Source organism: Hyla sarda, unplaced genomic scaffold, assembly GCF_029499605.1.
Source record: "Hyla sarda isolate aHylSar1 unplaced genomic scaffold, aHylSar1.hap1 scaffold_300, whole genome shotgun sequence".
NCBI classification, from domain to species: domain Eukaryota; kingdom Metazoa; phylum Chordata; class Amphibia; order Anura; family Hylidae; genus Hyla; species Hyla sarda.
The window spans coordinates 100968-115564 of NW_026609716.1; the positions used below are offsets into that span (position 1 = coordinate 100968).

At 46.3% G+C, this 14597-nt stretch overlaps 7 non-coding genes across 7 annotated transcripts; all 7 read right to left on the reverse strand.

The window, feature by feature from the left end:
• Positions 1-256: 256 nt before the first annotated feature.
• LOC130327614 (U2 spliceosomal RNA) lies at positions 257-447 on the reverse strand. The gene has a single exon (XR_008871964.1). It is a non-coding gene; the product is annotated as a U2 spliceosomal RNA (small nuclear RNA).
• A 2100-nt stretch (positions 448-2547) lies between these two features.
• LOC130327615 (U2 spliceosomal RNA) lies at positions 2548-2738 on the reverse strand. The gene has a single exon (XR_008871965.1). It is a non-coding gene; the product is annotated as a U2 spliceosomal RNA (small nuclear RNA).
• A 2106-nt stretch (positions 2739-4844) lies between these two features.
• Positions 4845-5035, reverse strand: LOC130327616 (U2 spliceosomal RNA). Its single transcript, XR_008871966.1, has one exon. It is a non-coding gene; the product is annotated as a U2 spliceosomal RNA (small nuclear RNA).
• Positions 5036-7130: 2095 nt separating this feature from the next.
• LOC130327617 (U2 spliceosomal RNA) lies at positions 7131-7321 on the reverse strand. Its single transcript, XR_008871967.1, has one exon. It is a non-coding gene; the product is annotated as a U2 spliceosomal RNA (small nuclear RNA).
• Positions 7322-9410: 2089 nt separating this feature from the next.
• Positions 9411-9601, reverse strand: LOC130327618 (U2 spliceosomal RNA). Its single transcript, XR_008871968.1, has one exon. It is a non-coding gene; the product is annotated as a U2 spliceosomal RNA (small nuclear RNA).
• Positions 9602-11683: 2082 nt separating this feature from the next.
• On the reverse strand, positions 11684-11874 carry LOC130327619 (U2 spliceosomal RNA). The gene has a single exon (XR_008871969.1). It is a non-coding gene; the product is annotated as a U2 spliceosomal RNA (small nuclear RNA).
• A 2099-nt stretch (positions 11875-13973) lies between these two features.
• On the reverse strand, positions 13974-14164 carry LOC130327620 (U2 spliceosomal RNA). The gene has a single exon (XR_008871970.1). It is a non-coding gene; the product is annotated as a U2 spliceosomal RNA (small nuclear RNA).
• Between the last annotated feature and the right edge of the window lie 433 nt (positions 14165-14597).

A 14597-nucleotide genomic window follows, 5' to 3' on the forward strand; every position in this document is an offset into this window, starting at 1 on the left:
CACAGGTGTGCTGGCTACTCAAATGATCCAATTAAGGAGGCCATTTAGTCAGCAGCAGCAGAAGTCCTGTGCCTGGACGCTCCAACAGCGGCCAGACACAAGCAGAAGCAGCAGAAGCAGCAGCAGCACCACCTTTTGTTTTTTGGCTGCAGCAGCAGCAGCAGCAGCAGCAGCAAGGCCCACAGGGCTGGCTAGCTGGCTAGCCAGCAAGCAGGTAGCAATGAAAGTAGGAATCTTTCTTTTTAACCCTGTAAGGGGGTGGTGCACTGTACCCGAAGATACTGCCATATCGGGTCAATGCATAGGGCGACGGAAGCAAGCTTCGAAATCGGCCCCCGTTCTCAAAAATCCATTTAATATATGGTCCCCAGATAGGGGACGTATCAGATATTAAACTGATAAGAACAGATACTACACTTGATCTTAGCCAAAAGGCCGAGAAGCGATAACCGTGAAAGGGGCGGGCCCAACAAGGTCCCCTTCATGGGCACTATCACTGCTTGCTGTCAGGGAGGCTGCCAGACAATTTTCCATGCACACTCTGGGCTGGGGGGCAGTCAACCACCAGTACACACAGCAGAACCTAAACCCATACCATTATTGCTAAGCAGCAAGACAGGGGCCCATTGCACTCCCACGGGGCCTTTTTAAATGCAATCCATAACCCGGATTTGCCAGGAACCCTTCTTACTCCTCCTACTTGCATGTGACACTGGGCTTAGGATCTGCATAGGAAACACACACACAAGCACACACCTACCTTTGTTGCCTGCAGATGCCTCCTTGGCTGTCCCCAAACGGTATCAAACCAACACCCACGGGAAGCTGTAAGCATAGAGGACATGCCTGCACCCCATTGGACTTACCTGTGTGGGTTAAATCCGGGTTATTTGACAACCTATGGCGGTGATGGTTCTGCTCAGGCAGAGCAGTGCTGATGCTCCTCATAAAGCTGTCGCTGCTGTGAAGGTTCTAGGTGACATCACAATCCCTATGGTTACATACACAACAAAGCTGGGTTGTTGTTGTTTACACTCTGCAAGGCCTGTGGAAGTGAGTGACATCATAGCACTGTAGTTCTGAGGGTTCTAGATGGATGCAACAATCTCCTGTTGCTTCTATGAAGGCCATAATAGACGACATCACCAAACAGCTCCATAGTCACATACACAGCAAAGGAGAGATGTTGTTTACACCTAGTGATGTCAGTGGTATTGAGTGACATCACAGCACAGTGCTAAGGCTCCTGGGCCTGGACACAGCAGCGGCTGCAATATCTCAACGGAGAATACGTTTATATATATGTGTGTGTGTGCGCGTATATATATATATATATATATATATATATATATATATATATATATATATATATTTCTCCGCCGAAATCACTTTTAAACCCATTTCCACCTTTTTTTCCCTTCTCTTCCTCTTACTTTTTTTTCACGTTTTTTTACGTTTTTCTCCTTTTCGCCTCTTTTCTGGGCGTATTATTCTTCTTTTTCTTCTTTTTTTTCGTCTAATGCATACCCCATCAGTGCAGCAATGCTTATTCAATACCGCCAGCAGATGGAGACACTGGGGGATAATTTTCTAAGGATTTATACTGATTTTTCCTGTCTGAATTTGTCGCACAGAAAGTTGCAGGCCAAATATGTGTGACATTTCTGCGACTTTAGCTTCTAGAGCATTTTTACAACATTATACATAGGTGCTGAATACATAAAAAGCGACTGTTCAGCGACAGACAAGTCGCATCGGCTGAAAGTAGGCCAGAATGTCAGTCCATGTTGGAGCAGGTTTAGATACAGTCTAAAGCATAGATCTCAAAGTCTGTGCACAGAATTTAGCAAGGGCCTCGCACCTTCTGATGCATCAGGTAGGTGCACTATAGCATAGCCTAACCCTCTGTACTTTGGTCTATATTGATGCGGGACATAGACAGCCAGCTGATGACCAATCCATTAGTGCAATGGATGGCTGGAAGCATTTGTCTTTGCCTTTGCAATACCACAGAAGCAATGCATGGTCAATGTACAGCAATGACACACCTGTGTGAACAGCCAGGAGACCCCCCCATGTTATGTTACATAGTTACATAGTTAGTACGGTCGAAAAAAGACATATGTCCATCAAGTTCAACCAGGGAATTAAGGGGTAGGGGTGTGGCGCGATATTGGGGAAGGGATGAGATTTTATATTTCTTCATAAGCATTAATCTTATTTTGTCAATTAGGAACATTCAGCACCCACCCGCTATCAAGGCAGCTGCCTATCATGTCATGCCCTACCTGCACAGGTGTGCTGGCTACTCAAATGATCCAATTAAGGAGGCCATTTAGTCAGCAGCAGCAGAAGTCCTGTGCCTGGACGCTCCAACAGCGGCCAGACACAAGCAGAAGCAGCAGAAGCAGCAGCAGCACCACCTTTTGTTTTTTGGCTGCAGCAGCAGCAGCAGCAGCAGCAGCAAGGCCCACAGGGCTGGCTAGCTGGCTAGCCAGCAAGCAGGTAGCAATGAAAGTAGGAATCTTTCTTTTTAACCCTGTAAGGGGGTGGTGCACTGTACCCGAAGATACTGCCATATCGGGTCAATGCATAGGGCGACGGAAGCAAGCTTCGAAATCGGCCCCCGTTCTCAAAAATCCATTTAATATATGGTCCCCAGATAGGGGACGTATCAGATATTAAACTGATAAGAACAGATACTACACTTGATCTTAGCCAAAAGGCCGAGAAGCGATAACCGTGAAAGGGGCGGGCCCAACAAGGTCCCCTTCATGGGCACTATCACTGCTTGCTGTCAGGGAGGCTGCCAGACAATTTTCCATGCACACTCTGGGCTGGGGGGCAGTCAACCACCAGTACACACAGCAGAACCTAAACCCATACCATTATTGCTAAGCAGCAAGACAGGGGCCCATTGCACTCCCACGGGGCCTTTTTAAATGCAATCCATAACCCGGATTTGCCAGGAACCCTTCTTACTCCTCCTACTTGCATGTGACACTGGGCTTAGGATCTGCATAGGAAACACACACACAAGCACACACCTACCTTTGTTGCCTGCAGATGCCTCCTTGGCTGTCCCCAAACGGTATCAAACCAACACCCACGGGAAGCTGTAAGCATAGAGGACATGCCTGCACCCCATTGGACTTACCTGTGTGGGTTAAATCCGGGTTATTTGACAACCTATGGCGGTGATGGTTCTGCTCAGGCAGAGCAGTGCTGATGCTCCTCATAAAGCTGTCGCTGCTGTGAAGGTTCTAGGTGACATCACAATCCCTATGGTTACATACACAACAAAGCTGGGTTGTTGTTGTTTACACTCTGCAAGGCCTGTGGAAGTGAGTGACATCATAGCACTGTAGTTCTGAGGGTTCTAGATGGATGCAACAATCTCCTGTTGCTTCTATGAAGGCCATAATAGACGACATCACCAAACAGCTCCATAGTCACATACACAGCAAAGGAGAGATGTTGTTTACACCTAGTGATGTCAGTGGTATTGAGTGACATCACAGCACAGTGCTAAGGCTCCTGGGCCTGGACACAGCAGCGGCTGCAATATCTCAACGGAGAATACGTTTATATATATGTGTGTGTGTGCGCGTATATATATATATATATATATATATATATATATATATATATATATATATATATTCTCCGCCGAAATCACTTTTAAACCCATTTCCACCTTTTTTTCCCTTCTCTTCCTCTTACTTTTTTTTCACGTTTTTTTACGTTTTTCTCCTTTTCGCCTCTTTTCTGGGCGTATTATTCTTCTTTTTCTTCTTTTTTTTCGTCTAATGCATACCCCATCAGTGCAGCAATGCTTATTCAATACCGCGCAGATGGAGACACTGGGGGATAATTTTCTAAGGATTTATACTGATTTTTCCTGTCTGAATTTGTCGCACAGAAAGTTGCAGGCCAAATATGTGTGACATTTCTGCGACTTTAGCTTCTAGAGCATTTTTACAACATTATACATAGGTGCTGAATACATAAAAAGCGACTGTTCAGCGACAGACAAGTCGCATCGGCTGAAAGTAGGCCAGAATGTCAGTCCATGTTGGAGCAGGTTTAGATACAGTCTAAAGCATAGATCTCAAAGTCTGTGCACAGAATTTAGCAAGGGCCTCGCACCTTCTGATGCATCAGGTAGGTGCACTATAGCATAGCCTAACCCTCTGTACTTTGGTCTATATTGATGCGGGACATAGACAGCCAGCTGATGACCAATCCATTAGTGCAATGGATGGCTGGAAGCATTTGTCTTTGCCTTTGCAATACCACAGAAGCAATGCATGGTCAATGTACAGCAATGACACACCTGTGTGAACAGCCAGGAGACCCCCCCATGTTATGTTACATAGTTACATAGTTAGTACGGTCGAAAAAAGACATATGTCCATCAAGTTCAACCAGGGAATTAAGGGGTAGGGGTGTGGCGCGATATTGGGGAAGGGATGAGATTTTATATTTCTTCATAAGCATTAATCTTATTTTGTCAATTAGGAACATTCAGCACCCACCCGCTATCAAGGCAGCTGCCTATCATGTCATGCCCTACCTGCACAGGTGTGCTGGCTACTCAAATGATCCAATTAAGGAGGCCATTTAGTCAGCAGCAGCAGAAGTCCTGTGCCTGGACGCTCCAACAGCGGCCAGACACAAGCAGAAGCAGCAGAAGCAGCAGAAGCAGCAGCAGCACCACCTTTTGTTTTTTGGCTGCAGCAGCAGCAGCAGCAGCAGCAGCAAGGCCCACAGGGCTGGCTAGCTGGCTAGCCAGCAAGCAGGTAGCAATGAAAGTAGGAATCTTTCTTTTTAACCCTGTAAGGGGGTGGTGCACTGTACCCGAAGATACTGCCATATCGGGTCAATGCATAGGGCGACGGAAGCAAGCTTCGAAATCGGCCCCCGTTCTCAAAAATCCATTTAATATATGGTCCCCAGATAGGGGACGTATCAGATATTAAACTGATAAGAACAGATACTACACTTGATCTTAGCCAAAAGGCCGAGAAGCGATAACCGTGAAAGGGGCGGGCCCAACAAGGTCCCCTTCATGGGCACTATCACTGCTTGCTGTCAGGGAGGCTGCCAGACAATTTTCCATGCACACTCTGGGCTGGGGGGCAGTCAACCACCAGTACACACAGCAGAACCTAAACCCATACCATTATTGCTAAGCAGCAAGACAGGGGCCCATTGCACTCCCACGGGGCCTTTTTAAATGCAATCCATAACCCGGATTTGCCAGGAACCCTTCTTACTCCTCCTACTTGCATGTGACACTGGGCTTAGGATCTGCATAGGAAACACACACACAAGCACACACCTACCTTTGTTGCCTGCAGATGCCTCCTTGGCTGTCCCCAAACGGTATCAAACCAACACCCACGGGAAGCTGTAAGCATAGAGGACATGCCTGCACCCCATTGGACTTACCTGTGTGGGTTAAATCCGGGTTATTTGACAACCTATGGCGGTGATGGTTCTGCTCAGGCAGAGCAGTGCTGATGCTCCTCATAAAGCTGTCGCTGCTGTGAAGGTTCTAGGTGACATCACAATCCCTATGGTTACATACACAACAAAGCTGGGTTGTTGTTGTTTACACTCTGCAAGGCCTGTGGAAGTGAGTGACATCATAGCACTGTAGTTCTGAGGGTTCTAGATGGATGCAACAATCTCCTGTTGCTTCTATGAAGGCCATAATAGACGACATCACCAAACAGCTCCATAGTCACATACACAGCAAAGGAGAGATGTTGTTTACACCTAGTGATGTCAGTGGTATTGAGTGACATCACAGCACAGTGCTAAGGCTCCTGGGCCTGGACACAGCAGCGGCTGCAATATCTCAACGGAGAATACGTTTATATATATGTGTGTGTGTGCGCGTATATATATATATATATATATATATATATATATATATATATATATTTCTCCGCCGAAATCACTTTTAAACCCATTTCCACCTTTTTTTCCCTTCTCTTCCTCTTACTTTTTTTTCACGTTTTTTTACGTTTTTCTCCTTTTCGCCTCTTTTCTGGGCGTATTATTCTTCTTTTTCTTCTTTTTTTTCGTCTAATGCATACCCCATCAGTGCAGCAATGCTTATTCAATACCGCCAGCAGATGGAGACACTGGGGGATAATTTTCTAAGGATTTATACTGATTTTTCCTGTCTGAATTTGTCGCACAGAAAGTTGCAGGCCAAATATGTGTGACATTTCTGCGACTTTAGCTTCTAGAGCATTTTTACAACATTATACATAGGTGCTGAATACATAAAAAGCGACTGTTCAGCGACAGACAAGTCGCATCGGCTGAAAGTAGGCCAGAATGTCAGTCCATGTTGGAGCAGGTTTAGATACAGTCTAAAGCATAGATCTCAAAGTCTGTGCACAGAATTTAGCAAGGGCCTCGCACCTTCTGATGCATCAGGTAGGTGCACTATAGCATAGCCTAACCCTCTGTACTTTGGTCTATATTGATGCGGGACATAGACAGCCAGCTGATGACCAATCCATTAGTGCAATGGATGGCTGGAAGCATTTGTCTTTGCCTTTGCAATACCACAGAAGCAATGCATGGTCAATGTACAGCAATGACACACCTGTGTGAACAGCCAGGAGACCCCCCCCCCATGTTATGTTACATAGTTACATAGTTAGTACGGTCGAAAAAAGACATATGTCCATCAAGTTCAACCAGGGAATTAAGGGGTAGGGGTGTGGCGCGATATTGGGGAAGGGATGAGATTTTATATTTCTTCATAAGCATTAATCTTATTTTGTCAATTAGGAACATTCAGCACCCACCCGCTATCAAGGCAGCTGCCTATCATGTCATGCCCTACCTGCACAGGTGTGCTGGCTACTCAAATGATCCAATTAAGGAGGCCATTTAGTCAGCAGCAGCAGAAGTCCTGTGCCTGGACGCTCCAACAGCGGCCAGACACAAGCAGAAGCAGCAGAAGCAGCAGCAGCACCACCTTTTGTTTTTTGGCTGCAGCAGCAGCAGCAGCAGCAGCAGCAAGGCCCACAGGGCTGGCTAGCTGGCTAGCCAGCAAGCAGGTAGCAATGAAAGTAGGAATCTTTCTTTTTAACCCTGTAAGGGGGTGGTGCACTGTACCCGAAGATACTGCCATATCGGGTCAATGCATAGGGCGACGGAAGCAAGCTTCGAAATCGGCCCCCGTTCTCAAAAATCCATTTAATATATGGTCCCCAGATAGGGGACGTATCAGATATTAAACTGATAAGAACAGATACTACACTTGATCTTAGCCAAAAGGCCGAGAAGCGATAACCGTGAAAGGGGCGGGCCCAACAAGGTCCCCTTCATGGGCACTATCACTGCTTGCTGTCAGGGAGGCTGCCAGACAATTTTCCATGCACACTCTGGGCTGGGGGGCAGTCAACCACCAGTACACACAGCAGAACCTAAACCCATACCATTATTGCTAAGCAGCAAGACAGGGGCCCATTGCACTCCCACGGGGCCTTTTTAAATGCAATCCATAACCCGGATTTGCCAGGAACCCTTCTTACTCCTCCTACTTGCATGTGACACTGGGCTTAGGATCTGCATAGGAAACACACACACAAGCACACACCTACCTTTGTTGCCTGCAGATGCCTCCTTGGCTGTCCCCAAACGGTATCAAACCAACACCCACGGGAAGCTGTAAGCATAGAGGACATGCCTGCACCCCATTGGACTTACCTGTGTGGGTTAAATCCGGGTTATTTGACAACCTATGGCGGTGATGGTTCTGCTCAGGCAGAGCAGTGCTGATGCTCCTCATAAAGCTGTCGCTGCTGTGAAGGTTCTAGGTGACATCACAATCCCTATGGTTACATACACAACAAAGCTGGGTTGTTGTTGTTTACACTCTGCAAGGCCTGTGGAAGTGAGTGACATCATAGCACTGTAGTTCTGAGGGTTCTAGATGGATGCAACAATCTCCTGTTGCTTCTATGAAGGCCATAATAGACGACATCACCAAACAGCTCCATAGTCACATACACAGCAAAGGAGAGATGTTGTTTACACCTAGTGATGTCAGTGGTATTGAGTGACATCACAGCACAGTGCTAAGGCTCCTGGGCCTGGACACAGCAGCGGCTGCAATATCTCAACGGAGAATACGTTTATATATATGTGTGTGTGTGCGCGTATATATATATATATATATATATATATATATATATATATATATATATATTCTCCGCCGAAATCACTTTTAAACCCATTTCCACCTTTTTTTCCCTTCTCTTCCTCTTACTTTTTTTTCACGTTTTTTTACGTTTTTCTCCTTTTCGCCTCTTTTCTGGGCGTATTATTCTTCTTTTTCTTCTTTTTTTTCGTCTAATGCATACCCCATCAGTGCAGCAATGCTTATTCAATACCGCCAGCAGATGGAGACACTGGGGGATAATTTTCTAAGGATTTATACTGATTTTTCCTGTCTGAATTTGTCGCACAGAAAGTTGCAGGCCAAATATGTGTGACATTTCTGCGACTTTAGCTTCTAGAGCATTTTTACAACATTATACATAGGTGCTGAATACATAAAAAGCGACTGTTCAGCGACAGACAAGTCGCATCGGCTGAAAGTAGGCCAGAATGTCAGTCCATGTTGGAGCAGGTTTAGATACAGTCTAAAGCATAGATCTCAAAGTCTGTGCACAGAATTTAGCAAGGGCCTCGCACCTTCTGATGCATCAGGTAGGTGCACTATAGCATAGCCTAACCCTCTGTACTTTGGTCTATATTGATGCGGGACATAGACAGCCAGCTGATGACCAATCCATTAGTGCAATGGATGGCTGGAAGCATTTGTCTTTGCCTTTGCAATACCACAGAAGCAATGCATGGTCAATGTACAGCAATGACACACCTGTGTGAACAGCCAGGAGACCCCCCCATGTTATGTTACATAGTTACATAGTTAGTACGGTCGAAAAAAGACATATGTCCATCAAGTTCAACCAGGGAATTAAGGGGTAGGGGTGTGGCGCGATATTGGGGAAGGGATGAGATTTTATATTTCTTCATAAGCATTAATCTTATTTTGTCAATTAGGAACATTCAGCACCCACCCGCTATCAAGGCAGCTGCCTATCATGTCATGCCCTACCTGCACAGGTGTGCTGGCTACTCAAATGATCCAATTAAGGAGGCCATTTAGTCAGCAGCAGCAGAAGTCCTGTGCCTGGACGCTCCAACAGCGGCCAGACACAAGCAGAAGCAGCAGAAGCAGCAGCAGCACCACCTTTTGTTTTTTGGCTGCAGCAGCAGCAGCAGCAGCAAGGCCCACAGGGCTGGCTAGCTGGCTAGCCAGCAAGCAGGTAGCAATGAAAGTAGGAATCTTTCTTTTTAACCCTGTAAGGGGGTGGTGCACTGTACCCGAAGATACTGCCATATCGGGTCAATGCATAGGGCGACGGAAGCAAGCTTCGAAATCGGCCCCCGTTCTCAAAAATCCATTTAATATATGGTCCCCAGATAGGGGACGTATCAGATATTAAACTGATAAGAACAGATACTACACTTGATCTTAGCCAAAAGGCCGAGAAGCGATAACCGTGAAAGGGGCGGGCCCAACAAGGTCCCCTTCATGGGCACTATCACTGCTTGCTGTCAGGGAGGCTGCCAGACAATTTTCCATGCACACTCTGGGCTGGGGGGCAGTCAACCACCAGTACACACAGCAGAACCTAAACCCATACCATTATTGCTAAGCAGCAAGACAGGGGCCCATTGCACTCCCACGGGGCCTTTTTAAATGCAATCCATAACCCGGATTTGCCAGGAACCCTTCTTACTCCTCCTACTTGCATGTGACACTGGGCTTAGGATCTGCATAGGAAACACACACACAAGCACACACCTACCTTTGTTGCCTGCAGATGCCTCCTTGGCTGTCCCCAAACGGTATCAAACCAACACCCACGGGAAGCTGTAAGCATAGAGGACATGCCTGCACCCCATTGGACTTACCTGTGTGGGTTAAATCCGGGTTATTTGACAACCTATGGCGGTGATGGTTCTGCTCAGGCAGAGCAGTGCTGATGCTCCTCATAAAGCTGTCGCTGCTGTGAAGGTTCTAGGTGACATCACAATCCCTATGGTTACATACACAACAAAGCTGGGTTGTTGTTGTTTACACTCTGCAAGGCCTGTGGAAGTGAGTGACATCATAGCACTGTAGTTCTGAGGGTTCTAGATGGATGCAACAATCTCCTGTTGCTTCTATGAAGGCCATAATAGACGACATCACCAAACAGCTCCATAGTCACATACACAGCAAAGGAGAGATGTTGTTTACACCTAGTGATGTCAGTGGTATTGAGTGACATCACAGCACAGTGCTAAGGCTCCTGGGCCTGGACACAGCAGCGGCTGCAATATCTCAACGGAGAATACGTTTATATATATGTGTGTGTGTGCGCGTATATATATATATATATATATATATATATATATATTTCTCCGCCGAAATCACTTTTAAACCCATTTCCACCTTTTTTTCCCTTCTCTTCCTCTTACTTTTTTTTCAAGTTTTTTTACATTTTTCTCCTTTTCGCCTCTTTTCTGGGCGTATTATTCTTCTTTTTCTTCTTTTTTTTCGTCTAATGCATACCCCATCAGTGCAGCAATGCTTATTCAATACCGCCAGCAGATGGAGACACTGGGGGATAATTTTCTAAGGATTTATACTGATTTTTCCTGTCTGAATTTGTCGCACAGAAAGTTGCAGGCCAAATATGTGTGACATTTCTGCGACTTTAGCTTCTAGAGCATTTTTACAACATTATACATAGGTGCTGAATACATAAAAAGCGACTGTTCAGCGACAGACAAGTCGCATCGGCTGAAAGTAGGCCAGAATGTCAGTCCATGTTGGAGCAGGTTTAGATACAGTCTAAAGCATAGATCTCAAAGTCTGTGCACAGAATTTAGCAAGGGCCTCGCACCTTCTGATGCATCAGGTAGGTGCACTATAGCATAGCCTAACCCTCTGTACTTTGGTCTATATTGATGCGAGACATAGACAGCCAGCTGATGACCAATCCATTAGTGCAATTGATGGCTGGAAGCATTTGTCTTTGCCTTTGCAATACCACAGAAGCAATGCATGGTCAATGTACAGCAATGACACACCTGTGTGAACAGCCAGGAGACCCCCCCATGTTATGTTACATAGTTACATAGTTAGTACGGTCGAAAAAAGACATATGTCCATCAAGTTCAACCAGGGAATTAAGGGGTAGGGGTGTGGCGCGATATTGGGGAAGGGATGAGATTTTATATTTCTTCATAAGCATTAATCTTATTTTGTCAATTAGGAACATTCAGCACCCACCCGCTATCAAGGCAGCTGCCTATCATGTCATGCCCTACCTGCACAGGTGTGCTGGCTACTCAAATGATCCAATTAAGGAGGCCATTTAGTCAGCAGCAGCAGAAGTCCTGTGCCTGGACGCTCCAACAGCGGCCAGACACAAGCAGAAGCAGCAGAAGCAGCAGCAGCACCACCTTTTGTTTTTTGGCTGCAGCAGCAGCAGCAGCAGCAGCAGCAAGGCCCACAGGGCTGGCTAGCTGGCTAGCCAGCAAGCAGGTAGCAATGAAAGTAGGAATCTTTCTTTTTAACCCTGTAAGGGGGTGGTGCACTGTACCCGAAGATACTGCCATATCGGGTCAATGCATAGGGCGACGGAAGCAAGCTTCGAAATCGGCCCCCGTTCTCAAAAATCCATTTAATATATGGTCCCCAGATAGGGGACGTATCAGATATTAAACTGATAAGAACAGATACTACACTTGATCTTAGCCAAAAGGCCGAGAAGCGATAACCGTGAAAGGGGCGGGCCCAACAAGGTCCCCTTCATGGGCACTATCACTGCTTGCTGTCAGGGAGGCTGCCAGACAATTTTCCATGCACACTCTGGGCTGGGGGGCAGTCAACCACCAGTACACACAGCAGAACCTAAACCCATACCATTATTGCTAAGCAGCAAGACAGGGGCCCATTGCACTCCCACGGGGCCTTTTTAAATGCAATCCATAACCCGGATTTGCCAGGAACCCTTCTTACTCCTCCTACTTGCATGTGACACTGGGCTTAGGATCTGCATAGGAAACACACACACAAGCACACACCTACCTTTGTTGCCTGCAGATGCCTCCTTGGCTGTCCCCAAACGGTATCAAACCAACACCCACGGGAAGCTGTAAGCATAGAGGACATGCCTGCACCCCATTGGACTTACCTGTGTGGGTTAAATCCGGGTTATTTGACAACCTATGGCGGTGATGGTTCTGCTCAGGCAGAGCAGTGCTGATGCTCCTCATAAAGCTGTCGCTGCTGTGAAGGTTCTAGGTGACATCACAATCCCTATGGTTACATACACAACAAAGCTGGGTTGTTGTTGTTTACACTCTGCAAGGCCTGTGGAAGTGAGTGACATCATAGCACTGTAGTTCTGAGGGTTCTAGATGGATGCAACAATCTCCTGTTGCTTCTATGAAGGCCATAATAGACGACATCACCAAACAGCTCCATAGTCACATACACAGCAAAGGAGAGATGTTGTTTACACCTAGTGATGTCAGTGGTATTGAGTGACATCACAGCACAGTGCTAAGGCTCCTGGGCCTGGACACAGCAGCGGCTGCAATATCTCAACGGAGAATACGTTTATATATATGTGTGTGTGTGCGCGTATATATATATATATATATATATATATATATATATATATATATTTCTCCGCCGAAATCACTTTTAAACCCATTTCCACCTTTTTTTCCCTTCTCTTCCTCTTACTTTTTTTTCACGTTTTTTTACGTTTTTCTCCTTTTCGCCTCTTTTCTGGGCGTATTATTCTTCTTTTTCTTCTTTTTTTTCGTCTAATGCATACCCCATCAGTGCAGCAATGCTTATTCAATACCGCCAGCAGATGGAGACACTGGGGGATAATTTTCTAAGGATTTATACTGATTTTTCCTGTCTGAATTTGTCGCACAGAAAGTTGCAGGCCAAATATGTGTGACATTTCTGCGACTTTAGCTTCTAGAGCATTTTTACAACATTATACATAGGTGCTGAATACATAAAAAGCGACTGTTCAGCGACAGACAAGTCGCATCGGCTGAAAGTAGGCCAGAATGTCAGTCCATGTTGGAGCAGGTTTAGATACAGTCTAAAGCATAGATCTCAAAGTCTGTGCACAGAATTTAGCAAGGGCCTCGCACCTTCTGATGCATCAGGTAGGTGCACTATAGCATAGCCTAACCCTCTGTACTTTGGTCTATATTGATGCGGGACATAGACAGCCAGCTGATGACCAATCCATTAGTGCAATGGATGGCTGGAAGCATTTGTCTTTGCCTTTGCAATACCACAGAAGCAATGCATGGTCAATGTACAGCAATGACACACCTGTGTGAACAGCCAGGAGACCCCCCCATGTTATGTTACATAGTTACATAGTTAGTACGGTCGAAAAAAGACATATGTCCATCAAGTTCAACCAGGGAATTAAGGGGTAGGGGTGTGGCGCGATATTGGGGAAGGGATGAGATTTTATATTTCTTCATAAGCATTAATCTTATTTTGTCAATTAGGAACATTCAGCACCCACCCGCTATCAAGGCAGCTGCCTATCATGTCATGCCCTACCTGCACAGGTGTGCTGGCTACTCAAATGATCCAATTAAGGAGGCCATTTAGTCAGCAGCAGCAGAAGTCCTGTGCCTGGACGCTCCAACAGCGGCCAGACACAAGCAGAAGCAGCAGAAGCAGCAGAAGCAGCAGCAGCACCACCTTTTGTTTTTTGGCTGCAGCAGCAGCAGCAGCAGCAGCAGCAAGGCCCACAGGGCTGGCTAGCTGGCTAGCCAGCAAGCAGGTAGCAATGAAAGTAGGAATCTTTCTTTTTAACCCTGTAAGGGGGTGGTGCACTGTACCCGAAGATACTGCCATATCGGGTCAATGCATAGGGCGACGGAAGCAAGCTTCGAAATCGGCCCCCGTTCTCAAAAATCCATTTAATATATGGTCCCCAGATAGGGGACGTATCAGATATTAAACTGATAAGAACAGATACTACACTTGATCTTAGCCAAAAGGCCGAGAAGCGATAACCGTGAAAGGGGCGGGCCCAACAAGGTCCCCTTCATGGGCACTATCACTGCTTGCTGTCAGGGAGGCTGCCAGACAATTTTCCATGCACACTCTGGGCTGGGGGGCAGTCAACCACCAGTACACACAGCAGAACCTAAACCCATACCATTATTGCTAAGCAGCAAGACAGGGGCCCATTGCACTCCCACGGGGCCTTTTTAAATGCAATCCATAACCCGGATTTGCCAGGAACCCTTCTTACTCCTCCTACTTGCATGTGACACTGGGCTTAGGATCTGCATAGGAAACACACACACAAGCACACACCTACCTTTGTTGCCTGCAGATGCCTCCTTGGCTGTCCCCAAACGGTATCAAACCAACACCCACGGGAAGCTGTAAGCATAGAGGACATGCCTGCACCCCATTGGACTTACCTGTGTGGGTTAAA